The sequence below is a fragment of the Mus caroli genome, unplaced genomic scaffold (assembly GCF_978045245.1).
Source record: "Mus caroli unplaced genomic scaffold, Mus_caroli_1 scaffold_17, whole genome shotgun sequence".
NCBI lineage: Eukaryota > Metazoa > Chordata > Mammalia > Rodentia > Muridae > Mus > Mus caroli.
Window position 1 is genome coordinate 39,616,860 of NW_028227272.1, and position 27,404 is coordinate 39,644,263.

The 27,404-nt window shown below is 39.6% G+C and overlaps 2 long non-coding RNA genes across 4 annotated transcripts in view; one reads left to right on the forward strand and one right to left on the reverse strand.

Annotated features, from left to right (window-relative positions):
- LOC115029568 (uncharacterized) overlaps window positions 1-14,852 on the reverse strand; it is a 171,454-nt gene extending 156,602 nt beyond the window's left edge. Inside the window, exon 1 of the long non-coding RNA XR_003835127.2 lies at window positions 14,535-14,852. This is a non-coding gene — a long non-coding RNA (uncharacterized LOC115029568). The remainder of the gene's footprint in view (window positions 1-14,534) is intronic.
- Window positions 14,853-15,008: 156 nt separating this feature from the next.
- Window positions 15,009-27,404, forward strand: part of LOC110311980 (uncharacterized) — a 66,520-nt gene continuing 54,124 nt past the window's right edge. For 2 of the 3 annotated variants that reach the window (XR_015045680.1, XR_015045682.1), the window contains exon 1: window positions 15,019-15,170. This is a non-coding gene — a long non-coding RNA (uncharacterized LOC110311980). Of the gene's footprint in view, window positions 15,171-27,404 lie in introns of all 3 variants that reach the window. The other variant, XR_015045679.1, reaches the window with a different exon arrangement.

Sequence of the window (27,404 nt, forward strand, 5' to 3'; positions counted from 1 at the left end):
GAAGGGTACCACTTGATTATTTGATTAAGCTGAAGACAGAGACTTTTGCTTTTACACTAGATCAAATGGTATATCTGATCAGAGTGAGAACAACTTGTGCTAAAAGCTTTCTCTTCATCTTGTCAGGTACACTAGAATTATACCTGCCAGTGGAAGCACATAGCATAAACTATGGTAATGCCATTTGACTAAGGCAGCATACAATACCTGACTAGCCACAACATCTATGTAAGTGCTGCAAAGAAGATGTAATGAACTTAAGTATGCCTAATATTTGAGTAGCCTTTTCAGAATTCCTCCACAGACTTTAGAAAACTTGCCATAGCAAATGTGTGTGTATGTGTGTATAAATGTATATGTATGTAAATATATGTGTATATATGTATATATATATCATATATATGATAGTACTATTATATCTGTCTTTTCCCACTTTATCTGTCACATTAATGAGTAGGAAAAGCTAAATAAATAAACTTAGGACTCATATTTATTAATTAGTTCTACAGTATTGGTTTCCCTTGTAGGAGCAATCTGAAAGTTCTACTGAAGATTTATGCTTTAGGTTTCCAAATCAGATTCTATGCATAATGGAGAGTTTGTCCACCATGACAACTCAACCTGAGAATTAAAGACTTTCAGGACATCTGCCTCCTGTCACCATGGATCTGTTCAGACAGATCACTGCAATTAAATACACTCATGCAAGCTAAAGAGGACCATTACTGCTCCAGTCAGAGAGTCACAATGCAGCTACAGGGTAATCTACAGCATGTTGAATTGGTCAAAACAGAACACATTCTACAATCAACTGACAGATTCTGATGAGAGGACAGTGAGCAACAAAGAGGGGAAGCAAAGCTGTCCTCGAGATATTTCAATTTCATGTACTCCCAAATTGAACAGATTTCCAGAAAAATCAATTTAAAGGATCATCTGTCTGTGAACCATTCAGAATGACTCCTGTTACATTTAGTGAGATTGTGAAAATCTTCTGTAAGGCAACATACTTTAGCTCCTTAGAATACAACACACACAAAAAAGTACTTAATAAAACCCTAACTATATGCTAAGTATTTTGAATCCTGCTTTTATCTACAGAGAACACTTATGAGAGCAGTTTACCTTTATATAATAGAGATCATAGTATTTTAATGTTTGAAGATTATGCATAATTCTGTAATTAGAAAATAACATCAATCAACTAAAGAAAGAGTACAGCTATTGTGATGGTTTGTATATGCTCAACCCAGGGAGTGGCACTATTAGGAGATGTGGCCCTGGTGAAGTAGGTATGTCACTGTAGGTGTGAGCTATAAGACCCTCATCCTAGATGCCTGGAAGCCAGTACTTTGCTAGCAGCTTTCAGATGAAGATGTAGAACTCTCAGCTCCTCCTGCGCCATGCCTGCCTGGATGCTGCCATGTTCCCTCCTTGATGATAATGGACTCAACCTCTGAACCTATAAATCAGCCCCAATTAAATGTTGTCCTTATAAGAGTTGCCTTGGTCATGGTGTCTGGCACAGTAGTAAAACCCTAATGAAGACAGCTATCTACACTCTAGAATAATGGTATAATTTTAGGACTAAATGCTCAAAAGTACAGAAGTAATTTGGCTCATTAAATTTACAGGACCAATTCTGGCAACACTATTGTCTGGTGATCAGAACCACTACAGCTGCTCCTCAGTGTCCATGTGAGAGGCTCAGAATGACTCCAAAGTCATTTCTTGCTCTAACCCCAGTTTTAAGAGTTTGAAGGTTATAGGGGCTTGAATAGGTTTGCTCCCCCTAGATTCATGGCCCACATGGAGTTGTGTCCACATTAGAATAGGTGTGGCCTTGTTGGAGGAAATGTGTCACTGTGGGAGTGGCCTTTGAGGTCTTAGGCTCAGGCTCCTCCCAGTGCAGAAGAAATCTTCCTCCTAGCTGCCTATGAGACAGTCTCTCCTGGCTGCAGTTGAATCAAGAGGCAAAACTCTCAACTCCTTCTCCAGCACCACACCTACCTGGATGCTGCCATGCTTCCTGCCATGATGATAATGGACTGAACCTCTGAAACTGTATTCTAGCTCCAACTAAAGGTTGTCCTTTATAAGAGTTGCCTTGGTCATGGTGTCTCTTTGTGGCAATGGAAACTCTAACTAAAACAAAGTTATTTTGGAAATATTGTCTTTAATAAGGTGGTGGTGTCATTTATTGTCCAAATTAAGACATCTTTGTGGGCAAAACTGGAATGCTACTGATAATTATTCTGAGACGTATGTATAAATCAGAACCTCAAGTGGAGTGTGTTACATTATGACCTTGTGTTGGTTTAAGTGGGAATGGTCCCCATACACTCATATATTTGAGTGTTTGGTTCCCAGTTAGTGGAACTGTTTGTGAAGGATTAGAAAGTGTGTTCTTGTTGGAGAAGGTGTGTCCTTAGAATCAGACATTGAGGTTTCAAAAACCTGCTCCATTCCCAATCTGATTTTCTCTTCTTCATGCCTATAGATCAGATGTAAGCTCTGAGCTACTTCCCCAGCACCAGGACTGCCTGCTTGCTGCTATGCTTCCCCCTGATTGTCATAAACTCACCCTCTAAAGCTGTAAGCAAGTCTCCAATTAAATGCTTTCCTTTATAAGTTGCCTTGGTCATGGTATCTCATCACAGCAATAGGAAAATAATTATGACAACATTGTCCTTAAAAGATAATGGATTTCAGACTCATTGGAATCCCAAATTGTTATTTTCCAGGTACTCATATTTCTGAGAATAAAAAAATAGATGACACAAAAGGAAATAAACTGAAGCCTTTGAGTGGGGTTGGCCTTCCAACAGTTTATGAAATGACTCAAAGAAGTGAGTTTTAAACAATTCAGCCCTTCTGTTAAATGGCTAACTGAGGCCAGCATTAAAGCATTAAAAGGACTTCAGACTATCATGAAATGAACCAAGATATGGAGAAATAAAAACAGTGGAAGAGAAAAATTCTGGGTAGAAAAGAAAATAATTGAGAACTTATGTATAAGGGTATACGGTCTAGTCACATGACCCCTTTAGAATTAGTATTTAAATGAACAGCTCCATAAAAAGCAGAGTGTACACAACAGAACAGATAAATAGCATCTATATAACATTATCAAGGCAAACATCACCCTTCTCTATGGCTAGATAAATGCTAAAATATAAAGACCCTTATCAGACATCAGTTTCATTTTCCTGGTTTTGAGTTAGTAAATTCCCAGTCATGAAAATGCATAATTATAGGAGGTTAAAAACTAAATATATATAATGTGAGGTAGACAGTTTTCTATGGTATGCTTTCTACAGGGAATAAAGAAGCTAACTAAAATAATTAGTTATTGCTAGGATAAGGCTTTGATCAAAGAATAATAATAATGTTAACTTATAAATATCTTATATAGTGGCACAGCAAACAAAAAACAATATATTATTTGGTCCTTTTACAGCTTGAAACAACAAAAAGATTTTATTATTGTCCCAATTTTAAGAATGAGGTAACTGTGGCCTAAGGGGATTAAAAAAATTGTGCTATTAGTTCATATTTACTAGATAAATTGGGACCAGAACCCACTTCTCTTGATCCCCTACTTGTCTTTTAATTCACTGTTCATTGTACTTGAATACCTAGCTAGAACAGTTGACCTTGAGAAAGCTACAGTGTTAGGGACTTCTGAGCACTCAGTTAGCCAAAGTCCATCTGTTCAGCTTTCGTAATCCCTTCCCAACTCAAGGGCAATCTATCTCACTCATGCCCACCCCATTCACCAACTGACCTGCCATGCTCTCTGAAAATTGCTACTGTGTTTTACCTTTGGAGTAACCAAATTCAATTACAGGTTCTGCCTTTGTGTTTCCTCAGCCTTTCTTCCTACACAAATTGATGGTGACAGCAGAGATACCAATTCAATTACATACCATCTTCTGGTTCCCAGTAATGATGCTGAGTAGGTCAACGAGGACCCACTTGGAACAAGAATGGCCATGACTTAAAAGGAAAGAATAAGCAACAAAGACCTGAGTTACAAATCCATTTTTACTTCTTGGGAAATTTTAAGCCATACCATCTTACAGAATAGACAGGATATGTTACGAGAAGGTAGGAAATATAGTAGATCAGTGCATCTTTCAGTGAAGAAGTATGGATAAGAATAGAGTGCTTTAAAATGATATGGCCAAGATGAGCAAAAATATCCCTAAACTCAAAAGGCTACCAAACAACTAGGTTTTATAACAAACATGTCAGAGAAGAATAAAACACTTTTGATATTTTAATTCATTTATATATGAGCTATCCTCATATAACAATGCAGGTGAATCTTAGAAACACAATGAAGATGAAAAAAGTTAAAGTGTTAATAATATGACAGGCACAGGCTACTTAGGAATAAGGGGATAGAAAGACTCTCTAAAGAGATAACATTTGAAAATATGAATGACAGGCACAAACATTACAAATTATAAATATAACACACATTACTAAATTTACTAAAGGTCAAATGAATGAAATGTGGTTATTCAGTGTATGTATACTTCTATCAGAGACTCTAACGGTTTCTACTTTAATAGTTGTAGTTTATCCAATGTAATGGATAGCATTCCATGACAACTTCACAGAGTCTAGAATTCTTTAGGAGCCACGCCTGTAGAGAGGTTTTGGGGGCATTACCTGGATTATGGTCAATCATGGTGAAGAGACTCACCCACTGTGGGTGGCCCCATTCCCTGGCTGGAATCCTGGACTATATGGAATGGAGAACAGAAACTGGAGCACCAGCATGCCTTCCTTGCTCTCTGCTTCTTGACTACAGATGCAGCTGGACCACCTGCTTTAAGATCTAGCTCCCATGACTTCCTTATGTCTTAAATTGTGAGGCAGAACAAAGTTGCCTTTGTTAGAAGACCTTAGCATGCTAACAGGAAAAGAAATGAGAGCATCTAGGAACTGAGTATAATGCTAAACTTAATCCCTGCTGTTTACCAATTCAAGTCAGGATTTTATTGTTTTGAAGATGTTGTTTCCATGACAATGCCTAAAGAAAACATGTCCTAAATATGCCTCCTGCTTGCTGTGCTCTTCCTGCTGTCCACTCTTGGCCAGCCACTTACTTTTGAGTTAATATAGACTGTTTTATGACTTCTGCATTGGAGGACCCATATTTTTCTCAACTATATCTACATAGAAAAAAAGTTGAACAAGCAAAACTTTATTCTTTCTCTGCTAAATCAACCATCTTATTTGAATTTAATAAAGGTTTCCACTACAGATTTGAGCCAGTTCAACAAGTATTTGTGGTATAAATTATAGAGTGTTAAGCACCAATGGGAGAAAAAAAAAACGAACAAATTATTAACCTTGTTTTCTAAGAAACATAAGAATAGCTTATTATGAGGGGTGCTGTGTTTCTTCTCCCTTGGATAGAAATTTCTTAAAGTTGTGGGACAGACAAAGAACCTAAATGACATCAGGGAAATGATAAGATTAGATAAGGTTTGAAACAGAGTGGGATTTCAAAATGGGCAACATCAAAAAAAGTATTCACTCTAAAGGGACAGCACAATGCATTAACAGAAGCAGAAAGATGTAAGGAACGCTTTGGGAATGGCAGTGTTCCAGCCTGGTTGAAATGAAGGTCATTACGAGGAAAGCAGTAACAAAATTGAGATAAATGGGTCAGGACACTATTAAGCTGTAATTAATAACCAGCATTAACTGATAATGCTGGGAGACCATGGGAAGCACCAAGAGCTCTTGAGGTGGGAAACCTCAAAGTATAAGTATTATGAACTGGGAAGTATATGGGGGATGGGGAGCCATCTAGTAATATAGTTCTTCTATAAAAGATGTTTGTAGTGGTGTATATTGGGGGAGGGGAATATGCTAATGAGTACAAGTGCCCATGGAGACAGAAGAGGTCACGACCAGATCTCTAAGGCATAGGGAGGATGTATTCAACATCTGGAGTAAAGTGTTGGCATTGTGAACCACTTCTACAGAAAAATACAAACTTGTGATAGTGCAACTAATGGAATGAGGCAACTGATTAGCTGCGGAGTAACTTTGTAAAAGCCTTTAAGAGGTTATCTTGGGAGGCCGGGCGTGGTGGCACACGCCTTTAATCCCAGCACTTGGGAGGCAGAGGCAGGTGGATTTCTGAGTTCGAGGCCAGCCTAGTCTACAAAGTGAGTTCCAGGACAGCCAGGGCTATACAGAGAAACCCTGTCTCGAAAAACCAAAAAAAAGATTATCTTGGGAAACAAATGGTGCTTTTTAAAAGAGAAATTATTAAGAGTATGAAATGCAAAATTTATTTTAAAAGTATTAAAATTGGGACATTATTTGGTTCTGTGTATTTTTAGCATGTTCTCCACAGTCTTAAGTATAGAAGGCTTAGTCTCTAAATGATGGCTCTGTAGGGATGCAGTTGGATGCGGAACTCTGAGTTCACACTTGAATGGAGAATTAAAAGGGGAACTCAGTTCAAGGAAGTAAGAGACAAGGAGCTTGCCTTTAGATGGTATGTTCTGTCCCCAGCCATTTCATTCTCTCTCTGTCTCTCTCTCTGCCTCTCTCTGTCTCTCTCTGTGTCTCTGTCTCTGTCTGTCTGTCTGTCTGTCTGTCTGTCTGTCTCTCTCTCTCTCTCTCTCTCTCTCCTTTCTCTCCCTTTCAGGAAAACCAAGGCATTAGCATCCTCCTCCACCTCATGCTCCCACTGCCATAAAATTCTCCCTCACAAAGAGCCCATCATTATAATATGTATTGGGGGGGAAGGGAATATGCTAATGAGCACAAGTGTCCACGGAGATATTACCGAGGAACATTGAGCCTATGCTGACCACGGACTAAGAGCTCTGAACCCATCGAACCAAATAAGTCTCTCTTCCTTCACATTGGTTTTCAGAGGTATTTTATCTCAGAAACACAAAGCTCACATACAGAATTAGTTCTGACAAGTAGAGTTACTACTGTGACTTTAAGCAGACTACGTGATTCAGAAGCTTTTAAGATTGGCTTGCAGTAAAAGTCTAGAAAAGAGAAGCTGGTTGGAGAAGAGCAGACAGTAACACATGTGGAACTTAATGAGTGACTCTTGTTGGACATCAGAAGCATACAATGCTAACAAAAAGCAGACAACAAGGACTGTACTCATGATGTTTCAGACAGAAATTAAGATTCTAGTGCAATTTATCTGTGGGTCATGTATGCACATTCTGGCAAGAATCTCATATATATATATATATATATATATATATATATATATATATATATATGAGATATATATATAGAGAGTCTCTTGAGACTTGGTGAGGAGGGGAGGGGGAGGGGATGGAGTCCCTGTAGCTATCCAGGCTGGGAAGCAAACCTCGAGAAGAAGTAAGAATAAACACCTAGTATAGATTATCTTAATTAATTTGAATCAGACTTCAGGAAATTTAATGTCATGTAGCTCACTGTCAGCATATTTAAAACAAGTATATCTTGGGAAAAGGTTTCCAAACAACAATCAGTCCAATTTCAGGTGCACAATAAAGCCTAAGGTGTGACTATATGGAGATGTTTTACAGACTACATGTGACCATGAGTGTGGTTTCTATAGCTAAAAGATCCAGAATCTAGTGTGGTCTTTAACTGATAACATAGAATTCATCGGGTCATATATGTGACATATGACATTTACTCTAAGGATGGATAAAGGTCTAGGGATGAAAGAGTCTGGGATAGTCATTCTGGGAAATTTGGGTGAGGTCTCCCTCTATAGTAAAAGGGGGGTAAGGTATGCCTCCACAGATAGAAAAAGGTCACCAGGTCACTAACAAAATGCACTGTCAGTTTTCTGGATGGAATGTAGGTATTTGATTTTTATCTCCTCCATTGAAGAGAAACCACTACATGATTAACATTCTTGGTCCTCTTGATGGTTCTCTTTAGATACAAGGACTTCTGTGCTCCCGACAACTTTGTATGTGGCTATGTTTAAATGTGAGAGACTTCTTAATCTACTACAGAAACTTTGAAGGTATCACTGCATTCATACCATGGCGTAAATTACTTTGTAGAAAGAACCAGGTACAAAAAGCTGAGCAGAAAGGTTGGAAACACTCAGCACTTTGCCCAGAAGAAAGATTCATGTAAAGTTTGGATTGAGGAAGCCACAGCTGCTGAAGAGGTCAGCACTACTAAAGAAGCCAAACACATGGCATTAAGACAACAGGAGCAGTGATTAAGGGCATCTTTAGAATCTACCAGACTCCAAACATAACAGGCTTTAGAGTATGGAAGAGTAAATTGTCTTAAAAAACTTCCCACTGGGAGTACCTCCAGGATAGTGTGCTTACAAAGGGCAGTACAGAAATGTTCCTCCACCTGGCTCCCCAGAGACACAAATGTGTAGGCCAAAAGAATTGAGCGATTCATTACTTATGCTGCCAGCAGACCTCAGTGTCATCCACATGACACACATACATGGAATGCAGGCATATAGAAAGGAAAAGATAGGACAATCAAACACTCAGATTTCAAAGGAAGGCTTGGGAGCCTGAGCTATGTGTAGCAGTTGGGAGCCCTTTCAGGGACCACCTGAAACTAGTGATATGTGAAGATATGAGAATGAAGTTGAAGTCCCAGGGGAGGTCCTTGGGAAGTAACAGGACAGGATCACAGGAAATTTGTGCAGGAGGACTGTAATCAGCAATCGATGCAAGTCAAGGAGAGAAGATGGGCTGACTGAAGGTGGCAAAGCCATAAGTGTGGGGCTTTCCCATACTTATGAAGCTCATACCCCATGACCACATGTACTGGATGCCAGGTATGAAAGTACTAGACTGAATATTTCTTTGTTGGGCTTCAGTCATCTTTTGATTCAATTCTTTTTGCTACTTTCCTATTCCTTTCTTTAGTCTGTAGTTGTATTTGGGGTAAATAAAGTTTTGGAGTGTGTGTATGAGTGTGTGTGTGTGTGTGTGTGTGTGTGTGTGTGTGTGTGTAGAGGCTCATAGCTACAAGTCTCCCTTGAATCTCAGAGGAGCCTTTGAACTTGGACTTTTGAGCACGGCTAGAACTGATGAGACCAGATTCTTTTGGTCATGAAACAGACATGAGCCTTTGGAGGTCAGGGTATAACATTATGAAACATCTCCAAAGGTTCATAGGTTGAATGAAGGCTTCCTAACAGCTGGTGACACTAATCATTAATGATTGAATTGGTTGTGTGCTAACTTAATGATTCCATTCATTGATAAGTTCACAGCTAAAGGTGATATTAGAAGATGGGACCAAACTGGAGGAAGTCTGTTATTTGGAGCATGCCTTTAAGGATATAGCTCTCCTGAGCCTCTCTCTTCTTCTCCCATCTCCTTTCCTTTTGTTCCCATGAGGTAATCAGCTGTCTTTACCATTGCTCCTGCTGCCATGAAATTATGTTGCCATAGGCCCATAGCAATGGAGGACAAAAACCTCTGAAGCCTTGAAGCCAGGATAAATTTCCTCCTTTAAATTGATTTCTTAATCTCAAAAAAGACTTTATTTTTACTTTCAACTCTCTATATAAGTGTGAGTATATATGTGGGGTACAGATGAAGCAGTTGGATTCCTGAGGGGGTACAGTTAAGGGCAGTTGTGAGCTTCCCCATATGAGTGCTGGGAACTGAAATTGGCTGGTCTGCAGAAGTGATCTTGACTTTGTACATGCTGAGCCCTGCTTACACCAATTTCTTATTGGTTATTTTTCATAGCAGCCAAAACTGGACTACCACAGGCATGCGCATTAAGACTGGTGCTGGAAACCCTATAGGTAGAACAACATTATGAACTAACCAGTACCCCGGAGCTCTTGACTCTAGCTGCATATGTATCAAATGTATGGTCTAGTCGGCCATCACTGGAAAGAGAGGCCCATTGGATTTGCAAACTTTATATGCCCCAGTACAGGGGAATGCCAGGGCCAAAAAGTGGGAGTGGGTGGGTAGGGGAGTGGGTGGGAGGGTATGGGGGACTTTTGGGATAGCATTGGAAATATAAATGAGGAAAATACCTAATAAAAAGTATATATATATAAAAAAAAGACTGGTGCTGGAAACCTGGGAATAGGCCCTGGGGTACACAGAGTCAAAGAAATCATTTGAGAGGTGAGAGCAGTGGCCCTGAAGAGAATGAGAAAACAAAACAAAAAGAAAAAAGGTGTAGAAATAAAAAACTGGCAAGCAATGATCTAATCTAAGGAGGAATCAGTACTCCAAAAGGGAAAACACGGGAGTAATAAGAAGTAGGGTAGTGACTTTCTTATAAAAATGGAGAAAGATGAAACCTTATAATGAAATAAAAGGAAAATAAGGGAATTAAATGCAGTCTGGAGATGTGCAAGGCTATGAGACTCACTGCCTAACAATGGAGGGAATCTTGATTACAGCTTACAGCAGAGTGAATATAAACATATGCATACACAAGGCCAAAGGGGCTGGACAGCAAACATGAAAGTAGGAAGTAAGTCACGTATGCTTCATACGCCACTAGGAGAAGTATAGGAACTAAGGTTTCTTTTTTTTTTTTTAAGATTTATTTATTACTATATGTGAGTACACTGTAGCTGTCTTTAGACACACCAGAAGAGGGCATCAGATCTTATTATGGATGGTTGTGAGCCATTTGTCTCTCATTATGGATGGTTGTGAGCCATTTGTCTACAGCCATACCATCTTGAATGCTCCCCATCTTGTCTGATCTCGTAACTAATGTTTCTTTACTGCCTTCTTTGTCCCATCACTGTGTAGGATACATTTGGGATTTACTTTGCTCTCCATACCAACACTGTGGGAAGTGTTATTCTTTTCCATTGAAAATGAAAGTCCAAGGTAGAAGGAGATTAAACAATTGGCTATGGGGCTAGGTAGGAAGCTAACAATATAAAATCTAAGGTGCAGGGAGTTTAAACAAGTTGCATTGAGGCCGAAGATGTGACAATATTCTGAGTCAAGAGTCTAGGACTTGGTTTTAGCAGAAAGGAAGAAAAATACCTCCTTCTCAAACACTGAAATAAAGGAAGAGGGGATGGTAAAATATATATTCAAGGTGAATATGTCTGCTGAAAGAGGTTGGTTGGTTGGTTGGTTGGTTGGTTGGGAAGACAGAGTTAAGACAGATACAGTACAGGCAAGAACCTAGAGATTCTAAAATGGCATGTGGACCTCCCACCATGCATTGTTAGGGTCAAAGAAGAGAGGCATGTGAAAAGTTGAAGAATATGATGGAGATGAAGAACAATGAATGAGAATGAAATCCAAATAAGGCGAGAATCAGAACTGGAACTGGGTACAAAGAGTCTAAGTACACAGACATGCCAGAAGAAGACAAGAGTTGAAGTAGTTCAAGTCCAACATTGAAGACCAAGGTACTAATTACAGAAACCCTCAATCACATGGATGGCAAAATTCTTGCAAAAGACTAAATCAAAGTCTACAATCAACCTCCCCCCCCCAAAAAAAAAATCTCAAGGAAAGAGAACAGTGATTATAGGCCACTTTCATAAGTAGAAAGTTTCACAGCTCTACTGCGTGGATTTTATAATAATGAAGAAAAAATAGCATAACCAAACTGAAGTACCTTCATGAAGATGGTACCATGGGAGAGTGGACTGCATGTGATCACAGGAAAGCAAAGGGGGAAAAAAAAGATGACACCTTTTCTGGTCCTGAAAGAGAAGGCTTGTTTTCATTGGAAACTTGGGAGGAAAGATGGTGTCCAGGAAGACATTCCAGAGCACTCATGGAGTTTTCCAAGGAAGGATTGAAGACAAAAGGAGATTGAGTCCCAATCAAAGGATGGTTCTGCGTCAGGCATAGACAGAACACAGGAGGGATCTTCAGAGGTCACAGCTGAATCAAATAAGGAGGCTGATGCTATTTTAGGAGGAGGATTTTCATGAAGGGTTGCATTCAGCTCCGAAATGAGAGGAGCAGGTACAGGAGACACACGAGAGGGACACTTAAGCAACCGAGTATGGAAAGTGCCAAGCAAATAGTGATTTATGTAGGCAATTGCAGAACAAAATAGCCTCTGTGTTCTAATAAAAGAGTAAGATAACAGGACAAGGAAGGAATGCTGCTTCATTAGCCTGCCCCTACATCGACTTTATTCTACTAGTAAGGATTCCCATCTTCTGATGAAAGAAGAAAAAGTGTGTGTGTGTGTGTGTGTGTGTGTGTGTGTGTGTGTGCAATCAATATACATGCATATGTTAGGTATATATGCAGATACACACTGCTGTTTAACATATCAAAATGTATATGTTAACAAGCATAAAACCATTCTTCAGCACAGCTCTGTTTCAAATGATACCATTTCGATATTTTCCTTCTTTGCTGGGTGTAGTGACTCACTGCTGTGACCCCTTAACCCATCAGGCTGAGGCAGGAGGATTGTCATGATTCATTGTCATTAGAATGTCTCATTCTAAAGGGTCAGCCTGTGCTACACAGTGAGTTTCAGGGTGTTAAAATCTTCAGTGCAAGGAGCTGCCTCAAAACCTCTCAGAAATATTTTCACTCATTGAACTTAATCGCAGCTAAAACTTCACTTACATTTTCTGTTTCCTCATCCTTTACTTGCCTCTTGCCACATGAAGCTAAGCGAAGCAGGGACTTCGAAAATTTCACTCCTCAGTCCACAGGATCTAGAACAAGGCTGGTCTATAACATACATCCAATAAGTATGGACTGACTCAGTGGCTACATTAAAAGTATTCCAACAGTCGGTGGTAGTAATTTTAAAAGATGCATCAGCTATACAAAGCTCACAGAGCGTCTTATGAACTAGGAGAAACACGTAACAAAATGTGCTGCTGTAGGGATAGTAATAATAATAATAATAAAGGAAAAGGAGCTAAAGACCAACCTTGCTTCAGTTAGGAGCATCAAAGATGAAATAACAGAACAGACAACTGGTCCCCCAAGCCTAGTGCTCTTTTCCCAGAAGATCTACCTATGAGAGTAAAAGTAAAACTAAACAGCTTATTTTTGTTTCTCTTTAAAGTAGGCTTTTAAGAGTACACATAAATCAGATATATAATAGTACATGTATAAAAACCTGAATAACAAATTAGAATCCCTAAACTTGTGTGACATATTCTGAACATTTGATGCATCTATTATGCAACCAAAATGATACTTTAGAATTAGACTAATAGATTAAAACCTGAAAGTTTATCTTAAAAGGTAACCAATGAACAGAAGCAAGGCAGCTCATTCCAGAATGAAGATAGCAACCTCAGTCTATGAGGGGGGATGGGGCAGGGATTAATCTGGAAAGTAGAAGATACTTCATCAGCCTGGGCAGTGTAGTGAGCTAGAAGATATGAACCAGAAAGCTGTTCTTTTGGGGAAAGAATTATAATCAAAGGGAGGAATGGCAAGGTGAGGGTTTCTTTTAAGTAGACCATTCACTTAGTAGAGGCTGAATTTGCAGGGTATACACCTGGAGATTTGAACAGCACTTGAGAAACACTTTCATACTTTTAAAGATGACAAGGGTCTAAACTAGGTCTGGATCATAAAGTAGAGAGGAGAGGGGACACATTTGGGACTGCTAAGTGAATTCCATTTAGTCTAAAGTCGCCTCCATAGACACATTTGTCCTAAATATTTCTCCATACATAACGAACTGCAAGCTAACTTTGTGTGTTAACAGACTGGAAGGTATTCTTATACCAATTACCTGAAACTCAGCCAATCAGATTAGCCAACCTTCAGCCAACCCCAGGCAGCCAACTGTTCAAATCAGGTTCAAATCAGGCAAACGTCAAACTTCAACCAATCAAACTATCTCTGTACCTCACTTCCACTTTCCATATGTCATTTCCTCTTCTCTGGCTATAAATATCATCTTTCCATGTGGCGGGGTGGAGCATCCGAAACCATTTTTGGCCCTGACTGCTGCCCAATTTTTAAATTTCAATTAAAAGCCAATTAAGATCTGTAAAGCTAGAATTTTGCAATTTTTCTCTTGTAGCCGAACATAATTTGAGGTAAAATCAGTAAGTCTTGGTGATAATTAGACACGGATTTCATATCTTAGATTAAGTACAACTGTGAGAACAGAAGACCTGTCGCAACTGTGAGAAGGAAGTTTATTTCTTTTGCACATGATGGAGTCAGTTAAGCACTGGCTTTCCTCTCAGAGGAATGCAACTCCTCCCACCTCCTCACTGTGCTACCCCTGGTGGTGTGGACTTTCACCGCCTGAATTACATGGCTGCTGGTGCCGGGTCCATGTCCCTATGATAATGGCAGGAGGATGAAGGAAGAGGAGAACGAGGTGCATGCAGGATTTTAGAGAAACTACCTACCAGGCTCGAACCTACATCTCTCCATTGTTGTCTGACACTACTCCAGAGGAGACTTGAACAGATGTCTATTCACCCCAGATAGAGAGCTAAAGAGGAACCAAAGTTTGGATATCATCAAAATCCAAGTTGGTGAACCAATGAATTTTCTCGGGGTTATTTTCAGGAATGCGGGTGTGGGGTTACTTACGAGAGCAGAAGTGACTCAAAGGTGTTGCGTCACCCAAAGCTAACATGGGTGACAAGCTCTCAGCTTGAAATCTGGAGCGCACTGCACAGCCTGCAGGCTGCTCAGCCCTTCAGAGTGTCTTTTCCAGGCAGCTAGCTCGATTGGTCTGAGCCTCTTCCAGGCAGCCCAGCTGGTCTCTGCCACTCCTAGGCAGCTGTGCTGGTTTCTGCCTCTTTCCCCGCAGCTCAGTCTGAACAGAGTGGCTCTCTGTGTAGGCCTTACTCTCAGATAAGCTTGAAGAGGGAGGGGCCTAGCACATCTGGTCGGTTTGAGGGATTTCCCTGAAGCTTTCGGGTTGCTTATTTCCTGAGGCTTAAAGAACTTCCCTTTAGAATACTGAGTCTTGAGCCAGGCCTGGTGGTGCTTAGCTTTAATGCCCCCCCACCCCCACTTGGGAGGTGGGGTGGAGGTGGTGGGTGGAGTTTTGTGAGCTGGAGTTTGGCCTGGTCAAATTCCAGGACAGCTAAAGCTACATGATAACACCCAGTCTCCAGTTATAGAAAGAATATCTTGAGTCTCAAGGAGCTCCCCTCCAAGACCGATGGTTTCATCTGGGAGGAAATTGCTACACAACACCCTGAGAGCCCTCGTTGTAAGGTAAGTTGTGAAATGCAGGTTTTACCCTAAGTCCCAGAATAAACATCTTGCTTTTGAAGCAGGGAAGTAAATATTAGATGGCAACGGACCTTCTCCATTTGGAAGAAAAGGAAGCCTACTCCGAAAACACCGACACAGGCTCTCAGAGAATGCTCTACCCTAGTAGCACCAGTAGTGACTGTAGATGAACCCCACTGGCTGTGAGGGTTCTCCAGGCAGCTCAAGGTTGGGCCTAGATTCTGTAGCCAGCTCTGTGCTAGGTGCCCGGAGCCCAGAGCTGGCTCTGCTCTGTGTGTCTGATCATCGTGGAAAGTGTTGTTAAATGAGTTGGAGTCATTTCTGCTCCAGCACTCAGCAAGGCACAGGGTGCTGCAGGAGACCTGAACGGAAGGCTGAACTGTCCTTGGCAGAACAAATAACCACTGAGGGGTTTGGAAATTAGAAATGGACACATTCTCGACACCCCATATCTCCTTCCCTTACCATAATCACTCTCACCAATGAAATCCAGAGATGCTCTGAATAGCACGGGATCGGAGGTAGGCAGGTAGGCAGTAGCTGACCTCACTCCAGCAAAGGAGGGCAGCTTAGCAACCCGTGGTCATAGCTTCAGAGAAAGGGTAAGGGACTCAGAGGGTAAGGAACCCTAAGGTTAGGAAGCTCACACGGCATGTCCTTCCACCTCTGCTAGTGTGCTGAGGAGCAAAAGACCCTTCAGAAACACAAAGTATGCTATGCAGCAGAACCAGTACCATGTTGCTGCTTCTGGGTCAGCGCATCAGACCCCAAGCCATGCAAGCCGTGGACATAGCAGAAGTGAGTTTAAGAAATCTGAATCAGATCCAGAAGCCAGGAACCCTGACATTGCCTGGGAGGGGCTGCATGGGTCACAGGAAGTTTGTGACAGAATGAGGTTCGGTGTCCTGACAGCAGAGCTGAAATAAACAGGGTGTTGGCTCTCTGTCAGGAAAAAGCATTGGCTGAGAATATAATCCCGTTTTAGTTTATTGAACACAATACCAATTTTAGTTTACTACTCATTTGTGTTCACATAGTTTTTAATGCTTAACTTTCTATTTTTACTTTAATTTTCATATTTTAATCTATTTCTTGAAAACCTCACATGTGTATGTATGTATGTTTTTAATAAAGCCATCTCTATGCCATTCCTTCTAATGCCTTCCCCATATTCATGTCTCCTTCCCTGCTTCATTTTCTTTTTGAACCCACTGACACTAATTAGTGTTGCCAATATGTGTGTGAGTGTAAGGCCATTCACTGGATCATGGGCAGCCTACTAGGGACCACATCCCTGAGGAAAGCTGACTCGTCTGCTCACATCAACCATCAACTTCTAGTAATTCCCTAACTAGGAGAGGGCCTTGGTGAGCTGTACCCCAATGATGGATTTTGACCTCGATCTTGTGAATGTCTTGTATAGGCCACGGCAGCCACTGAGCTCATGTCTGCAATTGTCCTGTTTGTCCAGATAATGGTGTTTCTCAGCAGTGCTCTGAAACCTCTGACTCCTCCAGTCTTTCTTCTCCACTTGGGAAGACAGGGTGGGTTTCTTTGACTTATTTGCTTATGCTTGCATATCACTGTTTAACACTAAAGGAAGACAGGGCAGGGAAGCAGGAGCTCAGGTTCAGGTAATGTAGGCTGCCATTCATGTCTGTAATGAGAATTCTAAATTTACTATTTTGAACTAGCCCTGAGATTACTAGCTCCTATCCAGCAAACTGTGAGATGTGTGATTACTGTCAACAATGGGGCATTTCATCTGAATGCATAACATTCTTACGAAATTCCAAGCCCAGGGTCAGCTCAAGGACTGCCTAGGACACTGGTGAAGGCCAGGCAGTAAAGTTCACCCTGATTTAGGTATTTGTAAAATCATTTCTTGGAGGCACCTATAATAAAACAATACTGAAAGAAAGCACACAGATCCATACACCGACTAATGCAGGGACAGGTTTTGAGCATTCGTGCCAAGGTTCCAGGAGACTGAGTTTCTGTGAAACTCTTTGTCTCGGGACTGCTTTTGGACTCAGTCTTCACTGGAGTGGGTATGGCAGAAAAGGTCCTACGGCTCGATCTAATTGAGGTGTTTTCTCAATTGAGGATCCTTCCTTTCAGATACCTCTAGCTTGTGTCAAGGTGACCTAAAATTTGCCAGCACACATTGCAAACAGAAGCTTCTCTGATGAGAGTTGATAGGTTGATAGCCACATTAATCTGTGGGTATATAAATAACTACATAGAAGCAACTTGATATTATGTTCATTGGGCATAATAATATTAGTAGACAGTCCCTTAGGGTCAATGGGCTTTCTTAGCCATTGACCCTAAGGGAGAGCCTACTAATATTATTATGTAATTATTATTATAATCCCTGTGATTATGTTGAGGTTTATAATATTAAATTTGAGTTACATCCTATGTAGTAGGCCTTAAATATGAGTCACAGAACATAGAGAAATCAACGTAGTAACAACCTGGAAGGTTCCTCCCCATTGGCTAGCCCATAGTCCCAGGAGCTGCTATTCCAGCTACTGATGGAGGAAACTAATCACCAGTAATCACTGAGTTGTGAACACTGCAAGCTGTAGTAATGACTGACCAGGAAGGCTCTGCCTGCTAGTGAATAGCAGCTTGGATGCACTGGGAACAACCAACAGCATTCTTTTTGGATTTAAGGCTATTTCCAAAGGAGGAAGCTAATTTTTCTGTTAGTATGTATTTTTATCTATTTTAGAATCATTTCATTTACTTTCTATGTATGAGTCTTTTGGCTGCATGCATGCATCCATGTGCATTGTTTGTATGCCTGGTGCCCACAGAGGTCAGAAGAGGGCATCAGATCCTTTGTACATGGAGAGTCATAGATGGTTCTAAGCCACTCTGTGAGTGATGGGAACAGAAACCTGGGTCCTCTGCAAGAGCAATGAATACTTAACGACCAAGCCCTCCTCTCCAGCCCTGTATAGGTATATCCTAATTGCTTAATTGATATGTTATAACTAGTATCTTATTGGAAATGCCTGGGCCTATTCCCCCCTTCAAACCTAATATACAATATTTTCTCTTCTGTTTTTTATACCTCTAATCATCTATTTCCCAGTTTCCTACTCTGATCCCTGTCCATTCTTCATTTCAGCATGTAACTATTCTATGTTTTTGCCAACCTGGGCCCTAGACCGCCTCTCTCCCAATCTTACAGGGAGCATGAGACAAGAGCACAGGCCCATATCAGACCATCATAGCTGTTACTGCATGAGTCCCCCTGAGCACGAATCCAAGTGAAGTCACCTTACCAGGAAGACATCCTTAAAATAAAGCAGAGTAAGAAAGGGGTGAAGCTACAAAAGGGATACATACATCCCAACAGATGCAAAACAATGAAAACATGAGACAATTAGACAACACAGCACAATGACAGCCTCCTAAGCAGACAGCCTCTTAACACCAGAAAATAAAAATAGTGAAATAGCAGAACTGCCAGGAAATGATTTTATACTCTAATTTTGTTTAGAAATATTTTTTTAACTTTTGAAAAATTCCACAACATATTTTGATCATATTCATGCCAACTCTTCCCAGATTTATCCAGCTTCATGTTTTCTCTCTCCTTTTGTATGCATCAAGTCCAGCTTGTGAGTCCCAAATGCTCTTGGTGGTGGTAGACCTACCAAAGGTCACACCCTTAAAGAAAACTTACCCTCACTTTCCTAGCAGCTATCAATTACCCAGAGCTCCTGGGATAGTGGTGGAATCTTATGTCCACAGACACACCTTTAATGTAGAATTCTGTCTGGCTAGCAATTGTGCAGCTTTTCAGCATACTACCATAACTGCTGTAAGTTCATATGTGCAACTGATCTGACATGTCCAGAAACCAATTGTATCCTTATAGTCATTGAACATCAGTGGTTCTCACTGTCTTTCTGCCCCCTCTTTAGTGATGATCCCTGAGTTCTATGGGAGAGCAGTGTGATAGAGATGTCCTCTTTAGACCTGAGCACAGAGCTCAATCAATAAAAAGGTTCAAATGCCAAGCAGAAGACTCAACATGAACAGGTTTTTAATTTAAGATATAGAAAGAAAACTTACAAAGTCAGCTCATAGGCAAGAAACGTGACACAAACCTAGATATATCTCGGAAGAGGAAACCTTAACTGAGAAAAATGCCTTCACAAGATTGGTCTATGGATAACTATCTAGGACATTTTCCTGATTAATTATTAATGTGAAAGGACCCCATCCACTTTGGGTAATGCCATCCCTCAAGCACATAGTCCTGGATGGCCTAGGGAAGCAGGTAGAGCAAGCCATGAGGACTAAGTCATTAAGTAGTGATCCTCCATGACCTCTGCCTCCAAGTTCCTGCACTATTTAAGTCTCTGCCCTCCCTTCCCTCAGTGATGGACTGTGATGTTAAACAGTAAACTAAAATAAACCCTTACCTTCCCAAGTTGCTATTGGTCAGGGTATTTCATCATTGCAATAAAAACCTAATGTAAGCTGGGCATGGTGACACAAGCCTTTAATCCCAGCACTTGGGAGGCAGAGGACAGCAGATTTCTGAGTTCAAGGCCAGCCTGGTCTACAAAGTGAGTTCCTGGATAGCCAAGGGTACACAGAGAAACCTTGTCTCAACCCCCCACCCAAAAAAAAAAAATAACACAATTACCAAAGTAGATGATAGAACTGGTATCTTAGAGGAAAGATCTTAAATTATGAGAGAAAAATTCATGTAGGAAACAGAGAAGCTGAAAAAAGAAATAGAAATTCTGGAAACAAAGGAATCAATCCATCAAATAAATAAATTATGCCACTGAAAGCACAGCAAACAAGGTCAAGCAGAAGAACAGAGATCAGGAATGGAGGTGTCTTAGGTTTCATTTGCTGTGATAGAACAACATGACCAAAAGCAACTTGAGAAAGAAAGGGTTGTTTTTAACCTTATAGTTTATAATCAACCCCTCAAGGAAGGAAATCAAGGCAGGATCTCCAAACAGGAAAACTGGAAGCAGAAACTGATACAGACCCACAGAGAAAGGCTAAATGTTGACTTGGTTCCATGGCTTGCTTGGCCTGATTCCTTATTTATACCATCCAGGACCACCTAGCTAGGTGTGGCACTGCCTACAGTGAAGGGCACTCCCACATCCATTATTAATCAAGAAAATTCCAGACAGACTTTCCTGCAGGTCAATCTGATGGAGATGTTTCTCAATTGACTCGCTCTTCCTAGAAAACTCAAGTAGTTTTCAACTTGTGGTTATGACTTCTTTGGATATTGAATGGCCCTTTCACAGGGATCACATATAAAATATCCTGCATAGCAGACTTTCACATTATGATTCATAACAGAGCAAAATTACAGTTATGAAATAGCAGCAAAAATAGTTTTATGGTTGGGGGAGGTCACCACAGCATGAGGAATTATGTTGAAGGTTTAGAACTAGTGATCTAGCTTGTTCAAGTTAACATAAAACTAACAAACCCATGATGAAAAGGTTGAAACAATAAGACATATATAGACATGAAAAAAAAATCACTGATTACAACCCAAATATCCAACAAGTGTAAGAAACACTTAAGAAACCAAAGCTAAGAATTCTTAGGATAGAAGAAGGATATGGGGAGAAAATCTAATAGTTTAGACAAACAATTGAATGAAATTATAGCTAAGAATTTCTCAAACTTAGACCTAGAGACTTAGTATCAGAAAGAGACATGACCAGAACGGAAACTCTTTACAACATATCATAATAAAGACATCAAAAGCACAAAGCAAAGAAACAATACTAAGATACTCTTTCTTCCTACTGGATTGCTTTGTCCAGCCTTAATATGAGGGGAGATACCTTGTCTTATTGCAACCTGGTATGCCATGTTCAGTTAACATCCCTAGGAGGCCAGTCCTTTTCTGAAGAAAAACAGGAAGAGTGAGTCTGGGGGAGGGTGGAAGTAGAAGGGCTAGAGGGATGGAGGAACAAGAGACTGTGGTCAGGATGTAATATATGAGAGAAGAAGAAAAAGTTTAAGAGAAAAAATTACTGCAAATATACAGAGGCAAGAACATAAGAATAACATTTACTCCTTTGTCAACAACCTAAAAGGCAACAAAAAATGGAATAGTACATTTCAGGCCCTGAAATTGAATGATTGTCAACCAAAATTGCTATAGGCACCTAAATAAACTCATAAAATAGATGGAGAAATAAGAGTATTCAAGATAAACACATATAACTCATGACAGTTCTGCCAACACTGCAGGAAAGTCTTTACAAAAATACTATGCACAGAAGAAAAGAGATAGTTTCACACAGGAGAACACATGCAAACCATAGACACACAGAAGGGAAAAGTGAAGGAATCAATCTTGTATACACAGAAATTCAGCAACCATCCAACATTATGAGAGGACAAAACAATCCACCCGCACAAACAACAAATAACAAATAATAAATAAGACCAAATCCCTTTTTATCATAGTCTTGAGTGCAAATTATCTTAACTCATCCATTAAAAGACACAAACAAATAGACTTGGTTAAAAAACAAGATCCAACTATCTGTTGTCTCCAGGGAGCTCACATATCTAGGAAAGACATCCAGAAACTGAGAGCCAAAGCTTGCAAATCAGATTACCAAGCCAAAAGAATTCACAACAAGCTGCCATAGCAATTCTCACTTCTGATAAAGTAGACTTCAAAACAAAAAGATAAAGTGGGCCACTAGGTATTGATAAAAAAAAACAATTCATCAAGAGGACATGCTTACTATAAACATCTACACACCAAGCCTGAGGCCCCCAATTGCATGAAACAAACATAAGTCCAGACACTATACTAGACAGGTGACTGTGGTAGCACCTTCCTGTATCTATGTAAGTCTTTAATTAAAGAAGCAGCAAAGGAAACTTACAGTTAGACTACATTATAAACCAGTTAGGCTTCACAGATATCTGAATATTCTACCCAACATATCAGAACTACATATTCTTTTCAGAGTTATAAAGAAGGTTCTCCAGTATTGCCCACATTATAGACCACAAAACAAGCCTTAATAGATACAAAAAAAAAAAAGAATGAAGAATAATTCCCAGCACCCTGCCCCACTACAGTGGGATAAAACTGGAAATGAATAGCAAAACTAACTTCAGACAATATACAAATACTTGAGTGAACAATAAGATTTTAAATGAACAGAGAGCCCTGGAAGAAACCAGGGTAGGGGAGATTAAAAAGGCACATGGAGTGAAATGAAGTAAAAGGCTACCCTGCAGTCTTAAACAGTAATAACCAAGGCTGTCTCCAGAGCACAGTAGATAGCTGTAAGTGTTAACATGAGAAAATCAGAGATACTGGAAATAAATAACCTACTGATGTGACTCAAGCCTTTAGAAAACCAAGGGTCAAAAGATGCCTCATCAGGAAAAGGCTCTTGCCAAGCAAGCAACTTGAGTTCAATCTCTAAACCCCATATGAAGTGGGAAGAAGAGAACTAACTCCACAGGAATGTCTTCTTACCCCACATATATACTGTAGCCTATATGCCCAGACATCCATTAATATGCTTGCTTGAGCATGTGTGGGAGCCTAGGCTGGTACATACATGCATGAACTATTAATAACAACAACAACAACAACAATAGTAGTAGTAGATTTTAGTAGAAAAACAAGGATAAGCCAATTTTAAATGTAGTAAAGAAATAATAAAGATCATGGCAGAAATAAACAAAATAGAACTAATAATGCAGAGAATTCTAGGTAAATTGGGAGTAGTTACAACAGACCCTAGCAAAAATCTGGGGCGTCATCAGGGAATGCTTTGAATATGTGTATTCCAACAAGTTGAAACATCTGAAGAAATGGATAAATTTCTATTCAAACATAACCTACTGAAATTAAAGCCAGAGAAATAAACAACCTAAAAGACCCAAGTAAGCAGAAGACTGAACCTAATTAAAAAATCTCCACACAAAGAAAAGTTCAGGGCTGTATAGATTTACTGTTAAAATCTTCCAAACTTTCAAAGAAGGTCTGATACCAGAGCTCAAGCCTTTCCATAAAATAGAAAAGGAAGGAACATTGCCATGCTCATTCTACAAAACATATAATCCAGATACCAAAGCTTGATAAAGAAAACATCAGCAAAACCCTACTAACCATCCTTCCCAACACATTACAAAACAAATTCAAGATCACAGTAAGAAAACCATAAATCATGCTGTGATGGTTTGTATATCCTTGGGCCAGGGAGTGGCACCATCTAAAGGTGTGGCCTTGTTGGAATAGGTGTGACCTGGTTGGAATGGGTGTGTCACTGTGGGTGTGGGTATAAAATCCTCACCCTAGTTGCCTGGAAGTCAGTCTTCCACTAGCAGCCTTTGGATGAAGACATAGAACTCTCAGCTCCTCGTGCGCCATGCCTGCCTGGATACTGCCATGCTCTCACCTTGATGATAATGGACTGAACCTCTGAACCTGTAAGCCAGCCCCAATTAAATGTTGTTTTTTATAAGACTTTCCTTGGTCATAGTGTCTGTTCACAGCAGTAAAACCCTAACTAAGACAGAAGTATAAGTTAATTTCATTCCAAGAATCAAGGTCTGTCCAACATTCACAAATAAATAATTAAAAGATTTAAGACAGAAATTGCCTGATCCTTGGTATCAATATAGGAAAGACATTGAACAAAGTTCTGTACAACATCATGTTAACAGCCCTGAAGAATCTGGAATCAGGTGGAATAAACTTGAACGCAACAAACGTTATAGGTGACACACATATAGCCAATGTTATTTTAAATGAAGAAAAACCAAAAGTCTGGGACTAGACAAAGATATCGATCCTGTTTACTTCTATTCAATATACTGCTTGCAGTCTTAGCTGGAACAATAAAAAAAAGAGAAGGAGGGATTACAATGGTAAGAAGTTAAGCTATCCCTATTTAAAGATGACATGATTATGTACTTAAAAGATGGGATAGATTCCACTGAAAACTATGTAGATCTTGTAAACACTTTAAATAAAGTAATAGGAACAAAATCAGGATTTAAAAAACCAATAGGTTTTGTCTAAACAAAATATGACTTTGCTGAGAAGATAATCAGGAGAAATATTCTTTTCATGATACTTGAAAACTAAGATATATGTCTAGAAAAGATCTACCCAAAAGGTTAAAGAAGAAAACTTTAAGACATTGTAGAGATAAATTGAAGAGGAACCTATGCAATTGAGAGACTTTTGCCACTCCTGGATTGGCTGAATTAATATTGTTAAAATGGTTAAACTATCAAAAGCAATCTACAGATTCAATGCAATTCTCATCAGAATTCCAATGTTATTTGTTACAGAACTAAATCTTTTTTTAATCACAAATCCTTAATATTCATAAAAAACTAAATAAATAAAAACAAGCAAAGAAGACAAAACCTCCCAAAGTCACAGGCAGCCAAAGCAATTCTAAGGAAGAAGCTCACATAGAAAATATCACCTGACCTGAGTTCACAATATGATATAGAGACAGTGATAAAAGTAGAAATATATATCATTGAAAAATGATAAAACACATAGAGATGAACCCACACTTCTGTGAATATCTCATTCTTGATACAAATATCAAAACCATACATGGGGCGGGAGAGATTGCCTTTTCAATAAATGGTGCTGGAAAATGGTATATTTACCTTCAAATGAATGAAATTAGTATCATATATTCACCCCCTGCCACACCCACTCCAGTGAAGTCTGTGTGGCAAGTCCAAAAGCTTGAACGTAGTTCTGAGGCAAAAAGTTTCATGGAAACTTAGTCTCCTGGAGCCTTGGCATCCCGTAGCACAGCTGCTCAAGATTTGTCCTTGCGATAGTCAGTGTTATATTATAGGTAATGCTACTCATTCAGACGAAATACTTCCACTGTTGATAGACAGTGAAAGAAATCAGACATTGCAGTTTACTGGGTAAGAGCTAGAAATCTCAGGGCTAGTTCAACAAAGTAAACTTAGAATTACAGCCTAGTTACTCCCATATGCAGGAATTTACAATGGTCTAGGAAGAAGGAGGGTTGTGGTTTAAGGAGGAACTAGAGTATTGTATTATTCATGAAAAGGTTAGCAAGAGCGGAATCCCCCTGGTGTTGGGTTTAGCAATAGAGAAGTATTGCACCTGGGCGTATTAGCCTTTTCACCTGGCTCCTGTGAATAGCTGATTTTAGATAGGGCTGATCTTATTTCAATAGTAAACACTGCCTGGTTCCTGTTTACTTTTATGTATGCATTTTTCTCTGTTTTGGTAAAGAGCCATTATGAATCTCAATGTACCTTGGCTGATGTATCACCTAGCTTCCTTCTTTTTCTTCTGTAATATAAGTCTGATGCTCACTTTGAGAAATCACATTCAGATCAACGCTCCCTTGTGGTTGCATCTGTTTGTCATTCTCCACTTACTCCTTGCCCACCTGAGTACCGGAACCCTGATTCTCTCGTGGGCTGAGAGACCAACTGAGTCCAGTCCGTGGCAACCCTCCTTCCCAAAATATCAATTCAAATTGAGTCAGGAACATTCCTTTAAACTCAGAAATGGGTAGCTCAGTAATTAGAAATACTTCCTGCTTTTTCCAGAAGACCTGAGTTCAGTTCCCAGCAGCTACATTTAGCAGCTCACAACTTCCTGTTACTCCAGCTCCAGGAAGTCTGACCACATCCATATGACACACAGACATATAGGCACACACAAACACACACACATACAGAGAGGGGGGAGGTGGAGAGAGAGAGAGAGATTAAAAATAAAAATACATCTTAAAAAACATAAACTTAAAAATGTTGAGATTGCTTTAAAAAAAAAGCATGGGGAAACAACTCAGGTTGTAAATATAGGCATGAAATTTCTGAAGAAAACTCCAAAAGCACAGGAAATAGCCCCAAGAACTGACAAATGGAATTACATGAAACTAAAAACATCTTCACAGAAAAAGAAACTGTCAACATAGTAAATAGACAGTATACAAAACAGGAGAAAAATCTTTGCCAGCTATATTTCATATATGCAGTTAATGTATGGATCTATAACATAAATATTTGCAAAAGTAAAGCAAAAACAAAACATAACCTTGGTGTCTAGTTATTGTTCTATAGCTGTGAAGAGACACTGTGAGCTAGGCTGCTCTGCTAAACGATAGCATCTAATCAGAGACTTGTTTATAGTTTCAGAGAATTAGACAATTTACATCATGGCTGGAAGCATGGAGGCACACAGGCAGACATGGAGCTGAGAGCTTACATTGGGTCTGGTGGATGCTTTTGAAACCTCAAAGTGCACCCCTAGTGACACACCTCTTCCAACAAGACTCAAGCTCCTTCCCTGATGCTCATCAACGCTGGACTAAGTATACAAGTATATGAGCCTATGGGACCAATCACATGCAAACTAACATACCTGGTCATCAATAAGTTAGTCAATTAACTAAACACATACTTCTCAAAAGAAAAAAGTACAAATGGCCAACAAATAGTTTTAAAGTGTAGAAGATCTTCTGTTATTAAAGAAATACAAATTAAAACTATGTTGAGATTCCAACCTATCCCATTCAAGATAGCCACCATCAAGAAAGCAAATGCTGGTAAGGATGTGGGGAAAGAATTCTTATTCACTCTTTGTGGGAGTATAAAATGTGCAGCCACTATGGAAATGAGTGTGGTGTTTTCTTTAAAAATAGAAATATAGTATGATCCTACTATATCGCTTTTGTGTATATGCTTGAAAGACTACATGTTGCCACAGAGATATTTACACATTTTTGTTTATAGCTGTTCATTTTAAACAAGCTAGAAAATGTAAGCAACCTAGATGTTCATCAACGGATGGATGGATAATGTAATATATATATATTTGTATGTGTATATGTGTGTGTATATGTATGTGTGTGTGTGTGTGTGTGTGTGTGTGTGTGAATTTTATTCAACCCATAAAGAAAAAAATGAAATTTGCAAGAAACTGAATGGAACTGTAAAACATTGTATGAAGCAAGGTAACCCTGACTCAGAAAGACAAATATTCTATATTCTTTCTATGTGCTCATTCTAGACTATACTCTTAAATATGTATATTTGTGTAATAGTAAATATGGGTAAAACCTGGGAAACTAGAGAGGAGTCCTTGAAACTGGAGGGAAAAGAAGGAGGCTTTAAGTTCTACTTCATTCCTTACAGAAGTCCTAA